We start from the raw sequence: 24,788 nt of genomic DNA, 5'->3' as shown, positions 1-24,788 counted from the left end.
GGGTTAATATTCGAACATGCAACCACTGGAGGGTGGTGGAGTTGAGCAAAGGGGGCATGCCCCAGCTGGCTCCTACCTGCCTGCCCTCTTACTGACAACTAGCCTTGGGGGTGACCTTGCCTATGGTTGCCGGTCAAGAGCATCCCAACCACTGGATGAGGCCCAGGAGATAACAGAATTGTAGAATTGGAAGGGACCAATCCCTTGCAATGCGGGAATCTGTTGTCCAATGTGGGGCTCAGACCCACAGCCCTGAGATTAAGAATCTCATGCTCTCCAGGCTGAGCTGTTCCAGATGTTGCAGGGTTGGTGCCTGGAAACGGAGGTTAATTGGGAGAGGGGAGCAGAGGAAAGCAAGTCCCCCACAGTGTCTACGCCAGGGGGTCAGCAAACTTTTTCAGCAAGGAGCCGGTCCACTGTCCCTCGGACCTTGTGGGGGGCCAGACTATATTTTTTGGGGGGGGAGAATGAACGAATTCTGATGCCCCACAAATAACCCAGAGATGCATTTTAAATAAAAGGACACTTCCACTCATGTAAAAACACGCTGATTCCCGGACTGTCCGCGGGCCGGATTGAGAAGGCGATTGGGCCAGATCCGGCCCCCAGGCCTTAGTTTGCCTACCCATGGTCTATGCTGTCATTTTCAGCCAGCTCCTACCAGACTGAAGCCTGCAAGCTGCATACACATTCTCCTTAAAAAAATAATCACAATAATAATAATAGTGATAAAAAATGTATAAAATTGTGCAAGGCATGGAGAAAGTGGACAGGGGATATTCTCTCATAACGCTAGAATTCACGGGCGTTCAATGAAGCTGAATGTTGGGACGATTCAGGACGGATTAAAAAAGGGGCTTTTTCATGCAGCGCAAACTGTGGAACTCCCTTCCACAAGAGGTATATAATGTGTGTGACGCATTGTGGCAGCTGGCGACTCCTCCTCCTCTTCCTATCTACAGCCAGCAAGGCACCCTTTTCCATGGGGAAGGGCTCAGGCCGAGAGGCAGAGAGACGGCCTACGTGTTAGAGCAGTGTTTCTCAACCTGAGGGTCCCCAAATGTTGTTGGACTACAACTCCCATCATCTCTGACCATTGGTCATGCCGGCTAGGAATGATGGGAGTTGTAGTCCAACAACGTCTGGGGACCCACAGGTTGAGAAACACTGTGTTAGAGCCTCACACACCCCCCCCCCCGGAAAAAAGTTGCCTCGCTCATTGGCTGTGGAGGGTGCAGCTGAACTGCTTCTCTCTCGAAGGCAGCGCCACTAATGCCTGCCGAACTTTTTCATTGACTTTGTGGGTGTCCGGCTCCCACAATGATATTATCGTGGGTGCCCAAGCACGCACCCACAAATGGCTCCTATACTCCCAGTCCAGGGGCAGTCTATCTGGATTCCTAGGTTCCTAAGGCCACTTGGCCACTGTGAGAACATGTATGGGCTGGGTGGGCCAACTTAAGGGCTTTTCTTATGCTCTTATATTCTTTCAATGTCTCAGTGTTTCTTTCAATGTTTCAAGGTTTACCCCTTCCGATTCTATATTACATTATTATTAATTATTATTATACTAATTTTTCTATCACCCTTCCTCCAAAGAACACAGGGCGCTTGACAATGTAAAAACAAACATTAGTAATAATAATAATAATAATAATAATAATAATAATAATAATAATAATAATTTATTATTTATACCCCGCCCATCTGGATGGGTTTCTCCAGCCACTCTGGGCAGCTTCCAACACAATATTAAAATACAGTAACGCATCAAACATTAAAAGCTTCCCTAAACAGGGCTGCCTTCAGATGTCTTCTAAAAGTCTGGTAGTTGTTTTTCTCTTTGACATCTGGTGGGAGGACGTTCCACAGGGCGGGTGCCACCACCGAGAAGGCCCTCTGCCTGGTTCTCTGTAACTTGGCTTCTTGCAGTGAGGGAACTGCCAGAAGGCCCTCGGAGCTGGACCTCAGGGTTAATTCTTTGTGACATTTCATCTCCACAACAACCCTGTGAGGTAGGCTGAGCCACGCAAGGGTCACCCAGCGAGCTTTGTGGCCGAGGGGGGGATTCGAACCCTGGTCTCGCAGGTCCCAACCCAACGCTCTGGCCTCTACATTGCGCCAACTCCCCCTCTTCTCCTGTCTACTCCTTTCCTTCGGGGGCCGCTCAGACCTGGTTCCCTAAAAAGCCTGCAGAATTATAATAAGAAGAAATTTTCACTGCCAGCGAAACGATTGCCGCTTAATTGCTCCCAAAGTCCTGCCCGGATCCACTCAGCCGCTTTGTGAGAGAGCTGGGTGGGCTCCCTCTCTCTCTCTGTCTCTCTGGCCTTTTGGCAAGCTATTGACGGGCTCTTGATAGCTCCCTTTGTCCTACAGCCATTTCTCCTTTCTACTCTACAATTTTCTACTTCTCCTTTTCTTTAAAAGATAGCCCTTTCGGGGAGAGAAAGAGAAGGAGAGAGTAATTTCGAAAATAAAAGCACCAGTCTGGGAATGAAGAATTGCAGGGCGGGTGTCTGGAAATGGACAACATTTCAAAGTCTCTCTTCTCCCCCCTCCCCCCCGCAGCGCTCCCTTCACCTCCCAAAAGGTGTGCCAAGGCTGCCTCTGAGATCCACATCCTAACGTTGCAATCCTGTGGATGCACTTCCCCCTTTCAATTCAGTGGGACTTACTCCTAGGTAAAGCGGGTATGGGATTGCAGCCTTTATCTGCAAGCCCCCCGCAAAGAAGCACTCATTCAGTTTAAGAAAGTTCACTGAAACTAGTTCAAAAATCTCCAGAAAGGAGTCCCCGGAATTTCCAGGTGAACTGAAGGTGAATTAACTTCATCTGAAGGTAGGACTTCGATTGGTTTCTTGCTCAGCTTTGTGTTATTTCTCTTGCAAGTGGTTTTCCTTGGGCCCTGAATCTTAAAGATAATAATTTTGGGGGATAGAAGAGTATATTAAACCCATGGGACTGCCTCTCCTGGCATGCCCCACGGAGGACCTTAAGGTCCACAAATGACAACAGCTTGGTAAAGGCACCCCTGACCATTAGGTCCAGTCGTGGCCGACTCTGGGGTTGCGGCGCTCATCTCGCTTTACTGGCCGAGGGAGCCGGCATACAGCTTCTGGGTCATGTGCCCAGCAGGACTAAGCCGCTTCTGGCGAACCAGAGCAGCGCACGGAAATGCCGTTTACCTTCCCACCAGAGTGGTACCTATTTATCTACTTGCACTTTGATGTGTTTTCGAACTGCCAGGTTGGCAGGAGCAGGGACCGAGCAACAGGAGCTCACCCCGTCTCGGGGATTCAAACCGCCGACCTTCTGATCGGCAAGTCCTAGGCTCTGTGGTTTAACCCACAGTGCCACCCACGTCCCCACCTAACTGTACAGCCCCACCAAAAAACAACAGGTCTTCGCAGAAACTACGCCTGAGATTAGAGTGAAGCCAAGTGTTATTTCTCTTCCATAAACCTGACATGTGGGGCAAAGCTAATGTCCTCCCTAAAAGGTTGCTAGGATTGCCAGCTCAGGAATAAGTACCCCAGACCCTGCCCGGCATGCACGCACACTCGCAATCCTCTTCTTGAGCCCAGCCCAGGTCCCCCCCCCTTTCCTTTCTGCTCCTTCCCAACACTGAGCCCTGGAGATGGAGGTTAATAGGGAGAGGGGAGAGGGGAGGGGGGAGCAGAGGAAGCCTGAGCCCCACTCAAGAGAGTCTATGCAATAATTTGCAGCCCGATCGTGCCTAGCTGAATCCTGCAAGCTACACAGTCACACAGTTACACACACACACACACACACACACACTTCAGGTCAGCCCTGGGGGTCTGGCAAACCTAGTGCCTGTCCACCCAAAACATTTACTGTATTTTTTGCTCTATAAGACTTACTTTTCCCCTCCTAAAAAGTAAGGGGAAATGTGTGCGCGTCTTGTGGAGCAAATGCAGGCTGCGCAGCTATCCCAGAAGCCAGAACGGCAAGAGGGATTGCTGCTTTCGCTGCGCAGCGATCCCTCTTGCTGTTCTGGCTTCTGAGATTCAGAATATTTTTTTTCTTGTTTTCCTCCTCCAAAAACTAGGTGCTTCTTGTGGTCTGGTGCGTCTTATAGAGCGAAAAATACGGCATTGTTATTCTTGCTGGTGCTGTCACTGACAATTTTACTGGTGCGTAAATCTGTCAAATAAACTCTTGCATTCCCCCACCCAACTTGCAAATGGAAATGCAAGGCAGTGGTGCATGCTCACAAAATCAAGAGTTAGGAACTGAACTTCATTTCTCATGAAAGAGCGAATTGTCTGCCCTCGTCCTCGCCAGGTCTGCAGAATGAATGTCTTCCATCCCTGCAGGGCTAAACCGAGCGGTTCCTTCCTGAAGCTTTCTGCCCTGGAGCGGCATTTCATTCCCCTCCGAAGCAACATCTTTTCATGGTTTAATGATGCCCAGCTGGGCTGCTGGGCTTCACAGCCAGCTGAGGTCATGTTCAAGTTCTCTTTGGCACATGCATGATTGCCGTGTATAAATGGAAACCTGCGCTGAATAGTAACTCTTGCATTAAGACACTTTCTCCACAAGTGTGGCAAACTTCCGTGATCAGAACCGCTGGCATTCCAGCCCTCCATAGTCAAAAATTATCTATTTTTTTTATCTCTCTCTCTTTTTTAAAAAAAAAATCTATCCCTTGGTTTAAAAATCTTCTCTCCTGGAGAAGCAAAAGAGGAACAGAGAGGCCAATACATTAAAAAGCTCAGGCTGGTGTTGAGTTCAAAGATTATAGAACCGCAGGCTATTTGGAGGGTTCATCTCAGCTGGGGTTCCTCTTTCAATTTCGCTGCCTGGGACATAATTCAGAATTCTCAGGTCAGCTTGAAAATACTCAAAACGGGAGATGCGGTGATTGGAACGGTGGTGGTGGGAGAGGCAGAGGAAATTAAGTTTCTGGCCGTTACGGATACGAAGCAAAGCTTTAAGTCACCACGCCCAATAAAAGAGGAGCGTACGGTGATATGAAGGCTAGAGGAAACTTCGAGAGGAAGGGCGTGCCAGGGTGCTAGGGCTGACTTGAAGTCTCCCCTTTCCCTGACCCCTTTTAAGTGGCAGGGGGGGTGAGAGGGTCCTTAAATTTGCAGCTTGCAAATGTCAGTGCAGCAGGTAAAAGGTAAAGGTAAAGGGACCCCTGACCATTAGGTCCAGTTGTGACCAACTCTGGGGTTGCGGCATTCATCTCGCTTTATTGGCCGAGGGAGCCGGCGTACAGCTTCCAGGTCATGTGGCCAGCAGGACTAAGCCGCTTCCGGTGAACCAGAGCAGCGCACGGAAACGCCATTTACCTTCCTGCCGTTTACCTATTTATCTACTTGCACTTTGAGGTGCTTTCAAACTGCTAGGTTGGCAGGAGCAGGGACCGAGCAACGGGAGCTCACCCCGTCGTGGGGATTCAAACCGCCAACCTTCTGATCGGCAAGTCCTAGGCTCTGTGGTTTAACCCACAGCGCCACCCATGTCCCAAACAGCTACAGGTTTGAAGCCCGCACCCCAGACCACTGAGGATCATCCGGGCAGAGACTCCTTACACTGCGTTTAAAACCAAAATCGCATTTGGGTAGAAACTGTTTCTCAGGCGGCTAGTCCTAGTCTTTATAACCCTGGACCTTCTTCCAGAAGGCAGAAGCTGAAAGAGATCATTTCCGGGGTGTGCACTGCCCTGCGCTATCTCTGCAGCTTTCTTATGGCACCTGGAAGCGTAGATTTGATCCAAGGTGGGAAGAGTGCACCCAATTATTCTCTCCGCAGTCTTTACAACCCTGGACAGCATTGTTTTTCCCCTGACCGTGCAGCTCCCACACCACACACACAGACCGTAAGTTAATGCACTCTCCACAGTACAATGGTAAAATGCCATCAACAGGTCCTTTGAGAGATTGTTTTTCCAGAGGATTCTCAGAAAATATAACTGAAGCACCATCAGCCCCAACCACTGACCACAGCACTAGTGCTGGCATCACCCCCCCCCAGCTTCAGGACTGGGTTAACCCCCCCTCCCTGCGCAGCCAGTAGGTGGAGATGCCTCCCCATTTCCTCAGGAGGCTGAGCTGGAAACACCAGCCCAGCCCTGACAGCATCCTTGGTGGGGCTTGGACCCCTGGTAGCAATGTCTCCCCAACAAGTTGTCCCCGTCCCCCTGCTGTCCCACGACTCCTAGCAGTAAAGGAACCAAGGTGTCCACCATTATTCCTGCATTGCAGGAGCTTGGACTAGACGGCACTATGGTTTCAGCCTGGGAAATAATATAAAATTTCATGTGTTGCTAGGCAAGCAAAGGGTTAAGACACATGGAGTTCCCCTGTCAATTCCTAGAGAGGGCACTCTGTGAGGTCACATCCCCTGCTTGCCCCGGTACAACTTCCTCACTCCCCCACCCTTTGCCATGTAACTAAAGAGACAAGGGTGTTTGTTTTGTGTTCCCCTGAGCACAGACTCCATTTTTTTTTATCTCAACCACGTATTTTGTAATATATTCTGCCTGTCTTGTTTTTCACTGCTGCAACAAGTCTGATGCTTTACGCAGATAAACAATATTTTCATTCCTGCATCGCAGGCTTCTGTGCGATTATTTTGTTTAGAGGGATTTTTTTTAAAAAAAGAGGAAGATCCAGTCTGCGAAAGCGTCCTGGATAAATATGAATAAGGTTAAGCAATTTGGTCCCAGAGGGTTTCCACATTTTATGCTGCAAAGGGTAATTTTAAACTCTAGCTAGCTAGACGTTAATCTCAAACATAAGTTGGTCAGAGGAAGGGCAAGCGATAAATAATACCCTCTCCAGATCCATGCAGCATTCAGGACCCTTGCCCCCAGGGGGAGCTAGAGATCAGAAAAGAGCAGAAGCAGTTTCAGCACCATGGATAGATCTCTCTGGCTTCTGTGTTGCTCCTTCCATCACTGCAACAACACCTACTTCTTGGCATTCAAAGATAGCAGGGTTGTGCCCGAATGGGCACCTTGGCCAACTCTTTAGCTCACCCCGCAGTGCCTCTCATCATGTCCTTCTCCCAGACTTGAGGAACTTCAGCTGTGGGTAGGTCCTCAGCACCAACTTGGCTCTCTTCCTCCTCCTCCTCCTCAGTAGGGTCTGTGGGGAGAAGGGGAGCGAGTCAGGACACCCAGACTATGCACAAACACTCTCCAGACCTTTCCCACCTGGGAAGCCCACCTGTAAAGGCACCTGCTCTGATCCTGTGTACCAACCTCATCAAGGGGCACCGTCGGGGCAAGGATCTTCCAATCTCGCAGCAACACCTTGTCCAGATTTTTCTTAAAGCACACCTGGTTGCAGGGTGTAGTGCCTAGGTGTTGGGTGAACCTGTTGGTTTTAGTTCCCCCTGGTCCATTTCTACATCATGATTTATTTTACACACACACACACACACACACACACACACACGTGTACACACACCCCTGCTAGCTTTGCAGCCATACATAAAAAGGAGGAGAGAAGCCATTGAGTTTACAGACAAAGGAGGCTTTGAATGTTATACCCAGAACAAGCACAGTGGCTCTCTGAGGACCTGGAGGGCAATTGCGTACTACATCTGCAAGAACGGGGCCAACCCAAGACGTTTTGCTGACCATGAGACCAATTGCAACCTTGGTTTCTTCCCTCCCATTCCATTTAGAAAAGTCGGCAAGCAATTGGGGCGCAGGTCCACGTAGGCGCAGGTTAATTCCGCGCCCAGGGCAGCTGTTTACCAGCTCCATCTAGTACGCTGACTGACAGCCTCCCTGCCTGCTCCCTGTCTCGCCAGAGTGGTACATTTTCTGCTTGGACTACTGTGCTCTACATCTACTGTGCTTGGACTAATGTGCTCTACATTGGGCTACCTTTGAAGGAGACTCGGAAACTACAACTAATCCAGAATGTGGCAGCTAGACTAGTGACTGGGAGTGGACGCCAGGACCACATAACACTGGTCTTGAAAGACCTACATTGGCTCCCAGTACGTTTCAGTGCTATTCAAAGTGTTGATGCAGACATTTAAAGCCCTAAACGGCCTCAGCCCAGTAGACCTGAAGGAGTGTCTCCACCCCCATCGTTCAGCCTGGACACTGAGGTCCAGCTCCAAGGGCCTTCTGGCGGTTCCCTCCCTGCGAGAACTGAGGTTACAGGGAACCAGGCAGAGGGCCTTCTTGGTAGTGGCACCTGCTCTGTGGAACACCCTCCCATCAGGTGTCAACTACACAACCTTTAGAAGACATCTTTTTAATGTTTAATGCTTTACTATGTCTTTATAAGGGACGCAGGTGGTGCTGTGGGTTAAACCACAGAGCCTAGGACTTCTGATCGGCATCAGAAGGTCAGTGGTTCAAATCCCCGCAACGGGGTGAGGTCCCGTTGCTCGGTCCCTGCTCCTGCCAACCTAGCAGTTCGAAAGCACGTCAAAGTGCAAGTAGATAAATAGGTACCACTCCGGCGGGAAGGTAAACGGCGTTTCCATGCACTGCTCTGGTTTGCCAGAAGCGGCTTAGTCATGGTGGCCACATGACCCGGAAGCTGTACGCCGGCTCCCTTGGCCAATAAAGCGAGATGAGCACCACAAGCCCAGAGTCATCCGCGACTGGACCTAATGGTCAGGGGTCCCTTTACCTTATGTCTTTATATATGTTGGAAGCCGCCCAGAGTAGCAACCCAGTCAGTTGGGCTGGGTACATATAAATTGTTGTTGTTGTTGAATGGCAATGAGGCACCGCTCTCCACTGCACTGAGGGCAACAGCTGAGCTTAGTTGTCACTTGGTAGCAGAGACCTGCTAGATCAGGAAAAAGTGATCAGGGATCAGAGAGTGCAGACAGCTTGTCCCACTCTACTCCATCCCTAGGGGCCTTCGTAATGTGGCTGCTTAATTAATGCTTCCATTTGACCTCCTAGTGAGTGGACCGCTCTCTCAAACGCTTCTAGGTGTTAAATGAACTGTTAATTGCCAAGTGTAAATTGTTTCAGCCCGTTAGGTAAGCTGTGATTCCTGCATTTATTCGAAGCTGAGGTAATTTTATAACTCGCTAGATTTCAAAACAACAGCAAGCGGTTTGCAAAAGGTAACGCAGTACAATGAAGGGGAGGGGGAAATCACAGCCCTACTTTAAAGCATACGGAAGTTAAGAGACTAAAACAAATAAAAATCACCTCGAAAAGCGTAGAATTGAGGCGTCTGCTTGTTCCCAGTAGGCAGGTGGTTCTAAAGTGAGTTCTTACAAATGCAGAATGACATTTGTAGCACCGAAGGGGGCTGGACTAGATGACTCTTGAGGTCCCTTCTGACTGCCATTTCCTGCTCTTATGTGGCTTTGTTATATATTGCTATGGAGTTGCTGCATTTGGACTCCGATTCCGCCCCGCAAACCACTTTGAGCACAGGCTCGTGGGGGAATTGCGGCACATAAATTAATCGACAACGGCAGCATATACACACACAAGCCAATGAAAGACAGAACAAATTGTGGCACACTGAATAAACCGAAACAGAGTCTGCCCCACAAACTCTTATTACGATGAAAGCAAGGGAGTTGGAAATCATTTTACGCAATCACAGAAAAAGCTCAGAGCCGGGTTCCGAGACCAATAATGAAAATTCATCAGCATTTCAGGGCAACTTTGTCCTAATGTGGAATTTGCAATTTGGCTGGAGAGCTGCGTTGCGACATTCGTCGAAGCGCAGGTTTGAAAGGAACAGCTGTGCTTCGGTTCACATTTTCATTTTGGAAAATGCAAAAGCCTTTAAATGCTAAGGGAATCGAATTCCTCTCCCACCTCCAGCGGTTCCCACGTTTCTGCCACCCCCCCTCCAGTTTGCAAAGGTGTCCACCAGGGCCGAAAGGTTGGCAACCAAAATATCACCCCCAGATCTCTAGCAAGAACTGTGCTCCCCTCCCCAAAAAACTGACAAATAATATCCAAAGCTGCAAAGGTGATGTTAGTTGCATCTAACAAGCTGATCTACCCCTAAGTAGTTTTGCTTTATTAATGCTTTAATCCCAAATAGGCTTACTTTAGATTAAGGCTGAGTTCATTGCAGCTTATATAGCAGAAGGTGTGTGCACTTAAGAACGAAATATGAGCCTGCTGAATTAAGCCAATCGCCCATCTACCTATCCTGTCTCTTCTTACTTGCTTTTTATCTAAACGAAAAAGTCCCAAAGAGGGTGGATTTGATTTAAATCACATCGATTTAAATCACAATTTAAATCACTAGTCGGTAAGACTTGATTGAAATCATTTTTTTTAACAGAAAGATTCATTCTTGCTGCTATCATCTTAATATTCACAACCAGAGGAAGGTTTCATTTTTGGAAGAATACATTTTCAGAGCAGTTTTTACAGTTATATCAAAAATTGCTGATTTGGTTATAGAAAGACATAGATAATTATGAAATTATGGTGAGGTTTAATAAGTTAACTGTTTACATTTGGGCAACTTTTCTGCTGTACTTTATTGGAAGGAGAAAAATAATCATTTCCTTAATAACAATTTAAACAATTTATTTAACTAAAACAATAACATTATAGCATATGTATCCATGTTTGTTAACTTATGTGGTTAAACAATTAAAAACACACACACAAAAAAAAACTTTGAGCTTTAGCACACATGAAAAACTTAAATCAAATCCTTATTTCCTGATGAATAGCCTTCGGACTATAATGTAACTTAAAAAGAAAACTATCTTTGGAAAGATTTTTCTTCCAAAAGCACTTTATTTTAAAAATCGAATTGATTATTTTAAAAAAAAATCCAATTGAAATTAAAAAATAAATAAATCCAATTTTATTTATTTATTTATTTAAAAAATATCATTGATTTTCATCCACCCAGGTCCCAAATTCTGCAACCTTTCCTTAGGGGGAAAGGTTTCCCCCTAATTCCTTTATAATTTTGCTTGCCCTTTTCTGAACCTTTTCCAAACTCTACAATATCCTTTTTCAGGTGAGGCGACCAGAACCGGAAGCAATATCTCAAATATGGTCACACCATAGATTTGCATAATGGCATTACGATATCGGCTGTTTCATTTTCAATTGCTTTCCTAATGATATCGCTGGCATGAAACCTGCCGTTCCCGCAGCTGCTACACTATGAGTCAGACAACGCACTAGCAAATCTGTGCTCGAGGTTTGTACCAAAGGCAGAATAATAATAATAAAATTGCAGATATTCAGCACTTGGTAAACACTTCAGAATTCAATATGCAAGTTTTGGATAGATGCACTCCCTCTAACAGCGAACTCAGCTGCTGAGCGCCGACAGAAATGGAGACAAAATTTGGGGAGTGGGAAACAAAAATACAGATGTACTGTGGTACCTCGGGTTAAGTACTTAATTCGTTCCAGAGGTCCGTTCTTAGCCTCAAACTGTTCTTAACCCGAAGCATCACTTTAGCTAATGGGGCCTCCTGCTGCTGCTGCGCCGCTGGAGCACGATTTCTGTTCTCATCCTGAAGCAAAGTTCTTAACCTGAAGCACTATTTCTGGGTAAGCGGAGTCTGTAACCTGAAGTGTATGTAACCTGAAGCGTATGTAACCTGAGGTACCACTGTATTTACGGTGTGGTGGCATACACACCACATACTTCATGAATGCAACATAGAGTGGACGCTCAGGTTGCGAACATGATCCGTGCGGGAAGCACGTCCACAACCTGCAGCGCCGCGTCTGCGCACGTGTGGGTTGCGATTCGGCGCTTCTGCGCATGCGCAAAGCGCAATATGGTGCTTCTGCACATGTGCAAGCGCCAAAATCCGGAAGTGACCTGTTCCGGTACTTCCGGGTTTGGCGCAAGCCAAAATTGCGCAACCCGAAGCGCGGGTAACCCGAGGTATGACTGTACTGCCCCAGGATCCTAGTTATCACAGAATGAACCATGGAAGGAGAAGAAGAGAAGTCACTGACAGTGGCGTAGCGTGGGGGGTGCAGGGGGGGCCGGCCGCACCGGGCGCAACATCTGGGGTTAGGGCAAATCCACGGGTTAGGGGGCGCAAATCCACGGGTTAGGGGGCGCAAATTACTTGCCTTGCCCCGGGTGCTGACAACCCACGCTACGCCACTGGTCACTGATACTTTAAGGATGTAAAATGAGTATTTCAAATTGCAAAACATTCGTTTTTAACCAGGTCTTTAGATCATTAGATTAAAATTAATAATAATAATTTTTATTATTTATACCACACCCATCTGGCTGGGTTTCCTCTGCCCTTTTAAAATGTCGGGTTTTTCTGGGGGGGGGGTCATTGGGTTGTTGATTTTATTCTGATTATGTATTTTGTGGTTTTATATTTTGATTTTTTTCTGTGAACCACCCTGAGACCTTTGGGTATAGGGTGGTATATACATTCAATAAATAAATAAATAAATAAATAAAATAAGAAGGAATTGGCATGATTTTACATGGGATCCTCAAAAAGCCACCATCAAATGTAAGATTTCATTAGCCTTGTAGTAAAAGCTTGCAAAATAATTAATCATGATAATGATAATAATAATTGTACCCTGCCCATCTGACTGGGCAGCTTCCAACAGATATAAAAACGCAATAAAACATCAAACACTAGAATCATAGAATCATAGAGTTGGAAGAGACCACAAGGGCCATCGAGTCCAACCCCCTGCCAAGCAGGAAACACCATCAGAGCACTCCTGACATATGGTTGTCAAGCCTCTGCTTAAAGACCTCCAAAGAAGGAGACTCCACCACACTCCTTGGCAGCAAATTCCACTGTCGAACAGCTCTTACTGTCAGGAAGTTCTTCCTAATGTTTAGGTGGAATCTTCTTTCTTGTAGTTTGGATCCATTGCTCCGTGTCCGCTTCTCTGGAGCAGCAGAAAACAACCTTTCTCCCTCCTCTATGTGACATCCTTTTATATATTTGAACATGGCTATCATATCACCCCTTAACCTCCTCTTCTCCAGGCTAAACATGCCCAGCTCCCTTAGCCGTTCCTCATAAGGCATCGTTTCCAGGCCTTTGACCATTTTGGTTGCCCTCCTCTGGACACGTTCCAGTTTGTCAGTGTCCTTCTTGAACTGTGGTGCCCAGAACTGGACACAGTACTCCAGGTGAGGTCTGACCAGAGCAGAATACAGTGGCACTATTACTTCCCTTGATCTAGATGCTATACTCCTATTGATGCAGCCCAGAATTGCATTGGCTTTTTTAGCTGCTGCTAAAAAGCTTTCTTGTACAGATCCGGTGCTTGCCAGCACAACAGCACAAATCCACATGGATCTTCTTGGTTTTTACATGGGATGGTCACATCCACATCATCATCATCATCATCATTATTATTATTATTATTATTATTATTATTATTATTATTAGTATACCCCGCCCTCCCCGGTTCAAAAACCGGGCTCAGGGCGGCTAACAACAAATTTAAAACACTTAATTGATGCAACAAAAAACAGCATAAACTACAGTATAAAACAATAAATTTGGAATTCAAAAATCAATTTAGGGGGGAAATCCATCCAATGAACATTATATGATCACCAGGGCGAGCTGGCTAAATTAGTCCTATTTGGGCCAGCGTGGAGACCAGGGGAAAATTAGCTGTGGGATCCCAGAGCGGGTTATACATATATTCAGTTTATACATATAAACTGCATTTAAAGCACCTAACCAAAAGAGCCCCGGGAGCTGCAGTTTCTTCTCACAGAGTGACACCCCCCTCAACAGCACCCTCAGCAAACTACAGTTCCCAGGACTGTATGGTGGGGGGGGGCTGATGGCACAGATCACAGGACATGTTGCGGAGCCCCAAAGGCTGGCAACCCCAGTTCAGCTGCTCAGGTGCCAGTCTGGCATTTGAGAAGCCCACAGAGCTGAAAGAGGAAGTGTGCCACTCTTCCCATCTTCCTCTGTCAACTCTAGATTCAGCCACACAGCTGCAAACAAAACGTTTTAAATGTGCAATATACGAAGGTGACACTAGATGGCGGCAGTGAGCTATGCAAAATTCAATGTAATTTTCAAAACTTTTCTTTAAAAAATTTTCCCCCACAGCTATATGTGTGTAGAGTCTACCTCTATGTACTTTTCTAACCTGTGGTGGGGAGAGAAATGTAGCCACGCTCACCTTCTCAGGGCAAAAGGGGGCAGCGGGGAGGGGAGGGGCTCAGAGGCTTTTTGGGCAGTGAGGGAAAGCCCCAAGGGCATAATTGCACCCACAGGGGAGCCATGGGGTCAGTCTAGGGTTTACAGTATACTGCAAGTTGGGATGGTTGGCTTGCTAGAACTCCGAACTGGCTAGTAGGCAGTTCAAGGTGTTAAAAGGTAAAGGGACCCCTGACCATTAGGTCCAGTCGTGGCCGACTCTGGGGTTGCGGCACTCATCTCGCTTTATTGGCCGAGGGAGCCGGCATACAGCTTCCAGGTCATGTGGCCAGCAGGACTGAGCCGCTTCTGGCGAGCCAGAGCAGCGCACGGAAACGCCGTTTACCTTCCCACCTGAGCGGTACCTATTTATCTACTTGCACTGGCATGCTTTCAAACTGCTAGGTTGGCGGGAGCAGGGACTGAGCAACGGGAGCTCACCCCGTCCCGGGGATTCGAACCACCGACCTTCTGATCGGCAAGACCTAGGCTCTGTGGTTTAACCCACAGCGCCACCCGTGTCATACTCTTAATATATAAAGCCCTTAACAACATGCAACCAATTTACCTGCAACGGCACCTTACCTCATATTCACAGCGTTACAATTTCCCCAAGCACCAGGTGTGTTTTGCAACTGCAGATCCGATCGCAACCATGCGTAGATTTCCAGATAACAGGTTGGCGACTGACAGCTCCGTCTGGCTGGCCCCTCCAGCTTTCTTAAGCAGATAAGCAGAAGAGATTATTTATTGCATTTATCTCCTATCTTTTTTTCCATGGAGTCCATGGTTCACCCCCCTCCTCAGTTAATCCATACAACAACCCTGTGAGGTAGGTTGAGAGACTGTGACTGGCTCCAAGGTCAACCCAGTAAGCTTCATGAGAGAAGCGGGATTTGAACCCTCATCTCCCAGGTCCTACTCTGACACTCTAACCCAGGCATAGGCAAACTCGGCCCTCCAGATGTTTTGGGACTACAACCCCCATCATCCCTGACCATTGGTCCTGTTAGCTAGGGATGATGGGAGCTGTAGTCCCAAAACATCTGGAGGGCCGAGTTTGCCGATGCCTGCTCTAACCACTACACCACACTGCCATCCTAGAGTGCTTCTGCTATGGGGCAGCTCTATAAAGTAGGGAAATAAATAGGGGAGGGGGGAGCCAATGGACCCAAAATATTTTCCTTGGAGCTTGAATTTGTTTTATCCTGGATTGAATGTTTCTTTTTTCTTTTCTTTTTTGCCATTGTATCTTTTATTAATGAAATTCATTAATGTCATTATAGATTTAACTTCACATACACACACATACAATATTACACACACACACTTAAATTAGTTTAATTTAGAATGTAAATTTCACCTTCTAATTCCACTTAGATCTAAGTGGATTGTATGGGTGTTTCAATGTGTTGTAAACTGCTTTGAGACTTTTTTCTTTAAAATGCACAGTGGTATAGAAATGAGATTAATAATAATAATATTAATAATAATAATAATAATAATTGCCCTTGGGGGAAGAGGCGCCTACACATTCCACTGTCGCAACTGCAACCTCGGTTTCAGGCGCCATTTGGTGATTAGCTAGATCAGAGCTTTCCGAACTGTCGCGACACGTCCGTGTGTCGGCTGCAGTGTGCAGGCGTGTCGTGCAAACGCCCCCGCGCTCCTCAGGTGCCTGGGAAAAGGTTAGTTTAACCTGTGGTTTGCTAGTAAAACTGAATTACCGTGTCGCGAAATGATGCATGCCTCAAAAGTGTGTCACCAACATGAAAAGTTTGGAAACGACCCCTCGACTGAGAAAAGCAGTTAGAACAGTTCATGCCATTAAATAATAATATCACCAGTATCCAGAGCAGAGCTTTCATAGAATCGTGGAATTGCAGGTGTTGCGAGGGACCCCAAAGGTCAACTAGCTCAACCCCCAATGCAGGAATCACAGCTCAATCATCCCTGATCGCCGCAGGCAAGTGGGTTGCAATTACTCAGAGGTAGAGAGGGTTTCCTTGGGGGCAGGGATGGGAAACATCTGTGGCCCTCCAGATGTCGTTGGACTACAACTCCCATCATCCCTCATTCTGGCTGCTGGGAGTGGCAGTCCAGTCATGTCTGGAGGAGACGATAACTGGGCTGTGTGGTCAAAGATCCTGATCGCTCCCTCCGTTAGTATTTATGTATGAAAAAGGGCAGAATTAAAGAACCTTTTATTGAGGGTGAAAGAGGAGAGCGCAAAATATGGTCTGAAGCTCAACATCAAAAAAACTAAGATCATAGCCACTGGTCCCATCACCTCCTGGCAAATAGAAGGGGGAGAAATGGAGGCAGTGAGAGATTTTACCTTCTGGGGCTCCATGATCACTGCAGATGGTGGCAGCAGCCACGACATTAAAAGACGCCTGCTTCTTGGGAGAAAAGCAATGACAAACCTAGACAGCATCTTAAAAAGCCGAGACATCACCTTGCCAACAAAGGTCTGTATAGTTAAAGCTCTGGTTTTCCCAGTAGTGATGTATGGAAGTGAGAGCTGGACCATAAAGAAGGCTGATCGCCGGAGAATGGATGCTTTTGAATTATGGTGCTGGAGGAGACTCTTGAGAGTCCCATGGACTGCAAGAAGATCAAGCCTATCCATTCTGAAGGAAATCAGTCCTGAGTGCTCACTGGAAGGACAGATCCTGAAGCTGAGGCTCCAATGTTTTTGCCACCTCATGAGAAGAGAAGACTCCCTGGAAAAGACCCTGATGTTGGGAAAGATGGAGGGCACAAGGAGAAGGGGACGGAAGAGGACGAGATGGTGGGACAGTGTTCTCGAAGCTACCAGCGTGAGTTTGACGAAACTGCGGGAGGCAGTGGAAGACAGGAGTGCCTGGCGTGCTCTGTTCCAGGGGGTCACAAAGAGTCGGACACAATTAAACGACTAAACAACCAAAATGAAAAAGGACATAAGAGGGAGACTGCAAATTTTAGCAGGGTTTCCAACAGATATAATTGTAGAGCTTATAAATATTACGAAGGGTGGGACAGGAAATGGGATGCTGCCGGGTCAGAGCGTGGGTCCCCCTAGTTCAGTGTTGTCTGCACTGACTGGAAGCTGCTCCCCAGGGCTTCAGGAAGGAGGGTCTCTCCCTCCTCCAGCCCTACCTGGAGGTGCCAGCGAGGATCGAAGCTTGGGTCATTCTGCATTCAAAGCAGGGGCTTTGCACCGAATGACGACCCTTCCACAAGGACAGTGTGGTCTACCAGTTTTACCTGGATAAAATGAAAATTAACGCATGTAGACAGCTTTTCTCTATCCTGTCTTCCTGACACTTCTTTGCAGTCTTAATCTGGCCTCATTTCCCCCCCAGATCTACCCCCTGCCAAATTGCCTTTGGGGTCAGTGCTGAACTAGGTCCCTGAGAGGAGACCATAAGAATAAGAATACAGTGGTACCTTGGTTCTTTAACTTAATCTCTTCTGGGAGTCCGTTCAACTCCCAAAACCGTTCAAAAACCAAGGCGCAGCTTCCGATTGGCTGCAGGAGCTTCCTGCCATGTCGGACGTTCAGCTTCCGAAAAACGTTCGCAAACCGGAACACTTACTTCCGGGTTTGCAGCATTCGGGAGCCAATTTGTTCGGGAGCCAAGCCGTTCGAGAACCAAGATACCACTGTAATGTAATACGAGGTCATAATTTGTTTGGGGCCAACTCCTGTTGGGTGTGGTGGCAGCTTTCCACAGAACTCTTGGCCAGCCTCGCTGGCTGAAGGCAGAGCTCTGTGCAATCACAAAGTCTCCCATTGTCAATAAAAAGTCTCCTAAACGTGTCTCTATGTAGCATTGCATCATCAATATTATTTCGGAGATGGACGCACACACAATTTCGGCCTCGTTTTCTCCTGAAGAGAAAAGAGCAGAGTGAAACCTGGAACTTTATTCATCATCTTCACTTTGGGGAGCTAACCCAGTTGACCTGTCGCACAACAGCGGGTCAGGCTGCCATAAGCTCACACACCTTCTGTCTGAGATGCAAGGATTTACCTCTGAACAGGCGAGCTGTTCTTAAGCTCTTTTGGGAAAAAGGATGCATTTTGAAACATGCTATTAATTTATCGTCGGGATTATAATTCTAATCAGCACGGTTCATGTCCATATATGATGGCAGACATTTTCCCAGACTAGATCCCATGTGATCAAGAGGAGTGTTTCAGGGGCTGTATAGGTCAGTGAGAGAGCCTTACATGCAGAAGGTTGCAGGTTCAATCCCTGGCAACTCCTGGTAGCGCAGCGGGTTAGTGTGCTTGGCTGTTAACCAGAAGATTGGTGGTTCGAGCCCAGCTAGGGACAGCTGTGGACTGGATTCCTGCATTGCAGGGAGCTGGACTAGATGATCCTTGGGATCCCTTCCAACTCTACAATTCTATGATTCTATGACTACCTGCCTGAAACTGTTGCCAGTCTGTGTAGACACAACTGGGTTAAATGGTCTGACCTGGCAGAAGGCAGTTTACTATACAGAGGTACCTTGGTTTTCAAATGCCTTGCTACTCAAACGCATTGGTTCCCAAATGCCGAAAACCCGGAAATGAGCGTTCCGGTTTTCGAACATTTTTTGGAAGCCAAACGTCCAATGCGGCGGTCAGCTATTGTTTCCGGCGCGCCTGCACCAATCAGAAGCTGCGGCTTGGTTTTAGAATATTTCAGAAGTCAAATGGACTTCCATAATGGACTAAGTTTGGCGCTTTTGTTTTTGCTCTTTACTTTGCGTTTCTGTTTTTGAGGCATTTTCGGTTCATTTGTTTTTGTGACTGTGTGGAACCCAGTTCAGCTACTGATTGCTTGATTGTGTGACTGCAGAAATGGATAAAAGCCCCCCATCCAAACAATGACTATCATCAGTGTAGGTAAGAAATTTTGTAAAAAATAGATTTTTATCATCTACAATACTGTCTTATTTAATTTATAGTACAGTACATTGATTATTGCTTTCATTTTTATGGATCAATGGTCTCGTTAGATAGTAAAATTCCTGTTAAAATGCTGTTTTAGGGCTTGTTTTTAAAAGTCTGGATTAATCTGTTTTGCATTACTTTCTATGGGAAAGCGCGCCTTGGTTTTGGAACGCTTTGGTTTTGGAACGGATTAAGTTTTAGAACCAAGTACTACAATATATCCAAAACAATGGGAGAAATTGGAAGGATCTCAAAAGAGAAGATAGACAGGGACTGGAAGGTGTTTAAATGATACTTGCAAAACCATATCGAAAAATCAGAACTCCTATTAGAATAAACAAGTTCCGTTGTAAATACTGAAATACTAAATAAGCTGGATAACAATGTGTAATAGAAAAAGAAGCATGAAATTAGGTTAAGGTGTGTGAAAGAAAGTAATAGAAGTGGAAAGAAATTGCAATTGAGTAGATTGGAAGTCTAACACAAAGGGTGAGGAGTGGTGGATGGTGATGGGAAAAGGAATTATCTGTGGGATTGAGTGTAGGTATGTTTGAACATTTTTAAGGATCTGAAGCTCAACATCAAAAAAACGAAGATCATGGCCACTGGTCCCATCACCTCCTGGCAAATAGAAGGAGAAGAAATGGAGGCAGTGAGAGATTTTACTTTCTTGGGCTCCATGATCACTGCAGATGGTGACAGCAGTCACGAAATTAAGAGACGCCTGCTTCTTGGGAGGAAAGCAATGACCAACCTAGACAGCATCTTAAAAAGTAGAGACATCACCTTGCCAACAAAGGTCTGTATAGTAAAAGCTATGGTTTTCCCAGTAGTGATGTATGGAAGTGAGAGCTGGACCATAAAGAAGGCTGATCGTCGAAGAATTGATGCTTTTGAATTATGGTGCTGGAGGAGACTCTTGAGAGTCCCATGGACTGCAAGAAGATCAAACCTCTCCATTCTTAAGGAAATCAGCCCTGAGTGCTCACTGGAAGGACAGATCCTGAAGCTGAGGCTCCAAGACTTTGGCCACCTCAGGAGAAGAGAAGACTCCCTGGAAAAGACCCTGATGTTGGGAAAGATGGAGGGCACAAGGAGAAGGGGACGACAGAGGACGAGATGGTTGGATAGTGTCTTCGAAGCTACAAACATGAGTCTGACTAAACTGTGGGAGGCAGTGGAAGACAGAAGTGCCTGGCGTGCTCTGGTCCATGGGGTCACGAAGAGTCGGACACGACTAAACGACTAAACAACAACAAGGATTGTATAAAATGTATGTTTGTATATTTGCAATATGTGTGTATTAATGCTGAATTATTTTAACAATAAAAAAAAATAATAAAAAGTTTTAGAACCAAGGTGCCACTGTATTCCTATTTAAACCAGCCGTTTCTTTCAAAGTCATGTGGACTGAAATCTTGCTTTAGTTTATTTTTTTTTCAAGGAAATGAACGTAACTCAGCGGCAGAGCTATGGCTTTGTACCCAGAAAGCACTGAGTTTGAGCCTCAAGAGTTTCCAGAAAGCGCTAGGAGCATAGCTGCGTGGATGTTATTGGCCCAGAGATGGAAAGAAGATAAAGTCACGACCAGAGAAAAATGGCAGATTAAGTTAATGGATTATGCCGAAATGGCTAAAATGACGGGAAGAATTAGAAATCAGGAAGACCAAAATTTTAATAAAGAATGGGGGAAAATTATAATTTATCTTAAGAAACCATTGTGAACAGTTAAAATGGCTACTAGGACTGGAATAACACTTGTAGTTTAAAGGTGAATTTTGGTCTGCCAGACCTTAAACTTTACTATGAATCAGCAGCATTTTGCTGGTTGAAAGAATGGCTGCTTCTTGAGAACACAGACATTTTGGATTTAGAAGGTTTTAATAATGTTTTTGGGTGGCATGCATATTTGTGGTATGACAAGGTTAAAGCACATAAAGCATTTAAAAACCATATTGTCAGAAGAGCACTGTTCAATGTCTGGACAAGATATAAAGACTTACTTGAAAATAAAACCCCAAGGTGGTTATCACCGATGGAAGGCTCAGAAAAAGCTCAATATGGAGGCCAAATGGCCAAAATATTGGGAGATTTTGGAACAGGAGGGTGACAAACTGAAACTGCAGAGTTTTGAGAAACTAAAAGATAAAGTGCGAGATTGGCTTCATTATTATCAAATAAGGGAGGCTTATAACTTGGATAAAAAAATTGGCTTCCAGGTGGAAAAATCAAAATTGGAAACAGAACTGTTAGATTCCAAAACTAAGACATTATCAAGAATGTATAACTTGCTGTTGAAATGGAATACTCAGGATGAAACGGTTAAATCTGCTATGATAAAATGGGCACAAGATGTTGAACATAACATTATGTTTGCTGACTGGGAACAGTTGTGGACCACAGGTATGAAATTCACGGCATGTAATGCCTTAAGAGAGAATATTATGAAAATGATATACAGGTGGTACATGACACCAGTCAAGCTTGCAAAAATATACCATTTGCCCGATAATAAGTGTTGGAAGTGTAAAGAAAATGCAGGTACATTCTTTCACCTTTGGTGGACGTGCCCAAAGATTAAGGCTTTCTGGGAAATGATCTATAATGTAATGAAAAAGGAATTTAAATATACCTTCCTGAAGAAACCAGAGGCCTTTCTCCTGGGCATGGTCGGCCAATTGGTGCCAAAGAAGGACAGAACTTTCTTTATGTATGCAACAACAGCAGCAAGAATACTTATCGCGAAGTATTGGAAGACACAAGATCTACCCACCTTGGAAGAATGGCAGATGAAAGTGATAGACTATATGGAATTGGTGGAAATGACTGGCAGAATCCAAGACCAGGGAGAAGAGTTGGTGGAAGAAGATTGGAAGAAATTTAAAGACTATTTGCAGAAACATTGTAAAATTAATGAATGTTAAAATGATGTAGGATTGAAATGAGATGGCTTTAGTGACAAAGTTAAAAGAATATGTAAAAAAGGATTGATAATTAGATGAAAATATGAAGTTCAATATGTTAAGATATATAATTAAGATAAAAACAAAGAGGGTAAGGATTTGCTGAATTAACTATGCAAACTGGAATACAAAAAAGGGAGGTGTCAGGAAAATATGTAAATGAAACTTAAGATATGAAAAGATTGATTTGTTTTTAATCGTGCTCTTTTATTTATCATTTATTTTTTATGTATTTTGTATTTTTTATTTGTATTCTTGTATTGTTCTTATTTCTTGTTCTTTTTTTATTATTTTGTAACTTTTGTCTGTTTATAAAATCTTAATAAATATCTTATAAAAAAAATAAAGGTGAATTTTGGATATACAGTGGTACCTCGGGTTACAGACGCTTCAGGTTACAGACTCTGCTAACCCAGAAATAGTACCTCGGGTTAAGAACTTTGCTTCAGGATGAGAACAGAAATTGCATGGCGGCGGCAGCGGGAGGCCCCGTTAGCTAAAGTGGTACCTCAGGGTAAGAACAGTGTCAGGTTGAGAACGGACCTCCAGAACGAATTAAGTTCTTAACCTGAGGTACCACTGTAATGGAGAAGTAAAAGATTTGGATGATCATAAAAACTGCAGGAGGAAATGATGAATAACAGGATCCTCCACAAAGGGAAGGAGGGAAGACCAGGAGATTCTTTGGAATCTTGTTTTTATGATCTATGTTCAATATACGACTGGAAAATTTTAATCTGCAAAACCAAATAAATAAATGAAACAAATATATATTCTAAACGAAACAAAGAATGGAGGTCCACACATTTTTAGGCTTCATTACAGTAGAAGATGGGGCCGGTTTTGAGTTGTGCATGGTTGGAATTTGTTAAAACTGGGGCCTTTTATTCTTCCACCTTTTATTTCCAAGGAAATACAGTGGGACCTCAGGTTAAGAACTTAATTCGTTCTGGAAGTCCGTTCTTAACCTGAAACTGTTCTTAACCTGAAGCACCACTTTAGCTAATGGGGCCTCCCGCTGCCGCGTGATTTCTGTTCTCATCCTGAAGCAAAGTGCTTAACCCGAGGTAATATTTCTGGGTTAGTGGAGTCTGTAACCTGAAGTGTCTTTAACCCGAGGTACCACTGTACCTGGTTCTCCCCCTCCCTCCTCATTTTATCCCTACAACAACCTTGTGAGGTAGGTTAGGCTGAGAGGACGCGATGGGACCCCAACGTCCACCCCCCTCCATGGCCAAGTGGGGGATTCGAACCCTAATCCCGACGCTCTAACCACTGCACCGCCCAGTCTCTCTTCCTACACCCCTGGGGAACCAAACAGAGGAGAAGCACATCATTTTGATCCCTCTCCTCCGATTCCTGTGGATATTAAGAGACAAAATAGACAACCCCCAGAATACCAGGACTTCCCTTCCTTCCTGCACCCCAACAACTGCTGCAAATTGCGCCCCACACAAGAGGACACCCAACCCCAGGGGCCAACCCGCCCCCCCAAATGCCCAGACTGGAGGAGGGATTTTGCAGCCTTAATGGACAGGGCAAAGGTGGAGACCGTGGGAAGGGATGCGAAGGAGCGATGGAGAGGGATCTTTTGCAAGAGGAGACGCTTGCAACTTTTCGCCTGGCAAGTCCACAGGTGGCTTCTCCATCCTGAGTTTCTCCACTTGCCTGGGAGATCAGAAACAGCTGCGGGGGGGGGGGAGATGCAGCCCCTTCCCCTCTCCCCTCCCTCCCCGTCTGATTCCCTTTCTTCCCATTCCCCAAAGAAAGAGAAGGCACAGAATCCAGACCTCACCTGCGTCTCTCTGTCTCTCAAGGCACCTTTGCAATTCAGAGCTCCGGTAAGGCATCCCGAGCCGGAGAACCCCCGCTTTTTATAGAGGGGCATATGGGAGGGGCTGCCAGGCTGATTCTCTGCCCCCCTTCCCCTCTTTTAATGCAACCAGTAAGTTTTCAGCAACCCACCCTCTCCTCTCTCATCTGTGCAAAGGCGCAGATTACATCATAGATATAGTAGCCTCTCTTTCAGAATAAGAGTCTCCTCCCACCCTGGGTGGGAGGGGAGGAAAAGAGGGGGGGCATGGGAGGGAAAAAAGCAGGCTAGCAACAGGTTTGATGAAGCTGGAATCATTGGAAGTTTGGAGGGAGGGAGGGAGACTGGGAATTAAGGCGAGCTGGCAGTGACAGCGGCATCATCAGGGAAGCACATCTTGCCACCAAACACCTGTGCCATTTCCCTGAACTTTAAATGCACGGCTATTTCTCTGCTTCTAACTTTCCTTGTAGGCTCCATCACATGGAGGGGAAGAGGTCAAGCTGCCAAGAAAACGGTTCCTTGCAGACCTCCAAGTGTCCCTGTTTTTCAGTGACACTCTGGGCCAGGTTTGCAGAAGCCGTCCCATGTTTCCGATTTGATTTCCCTTAAGGTAGGGACACAGGTGGCGCTGTGGTCTAAACCACAGAGCCCAGGACTTGCCAATAGGAAGGTCGGCCGTTCGAATCCCCGCGAGGGGGTGAGCTCCCGTTGCTCGGTCCCTGCTCCTGCCAACCTAGCAGTTCGAAAGCGCATCAAAGTGCAAGTAGATAAATAGGTACCGCTCCGGCGGGAAGGTAAACGGCGTTTCCGTGCGCTGCTCTGGTTCACCAGAAGCGGCTTAGTCATGCTGGCCACATGACCCGGAAGCTGTACACCGGCTCCCTCGGCCAGTAAAGCGAGATGAGCGCCGCAACCCCAGAGCCGTTCGCAACTGGTCAGGGGTCTCTTA

At 46.1% G+C, this 24,788-nt stretch overlaps 1 protein-coding gene across 1 annotated transcript in view; it reads right to left on the bottom strand.

The window, feature by feature from the left end:
• UHRF1 (ubiquitin like with PHD and ring finger domains 1) overlaps positions 1-24,788 on the bottom strand; it is a 173,663-nt gene that overhangs the window by 106,550 nt on the left and 42,325 nt on the right. The gene's annotated exons all lie outside the window — the stretch shown is intronic.

Source organism: Podarcis filfolensis (assembly GCF_964270895.1).
Source record: "Podarcis filfolensis genome assembly, chromosome: 18".
NCBI classification, from domain to species: Eukaryota; Metazoa; Chordata; class Lepidosauria; order Squamata; family Lacertidae; genus Podarcis; species Podarcis filfolensis.
This window is presented reverse-complemented; position numbering and strand designations above follow the sequence as displayed.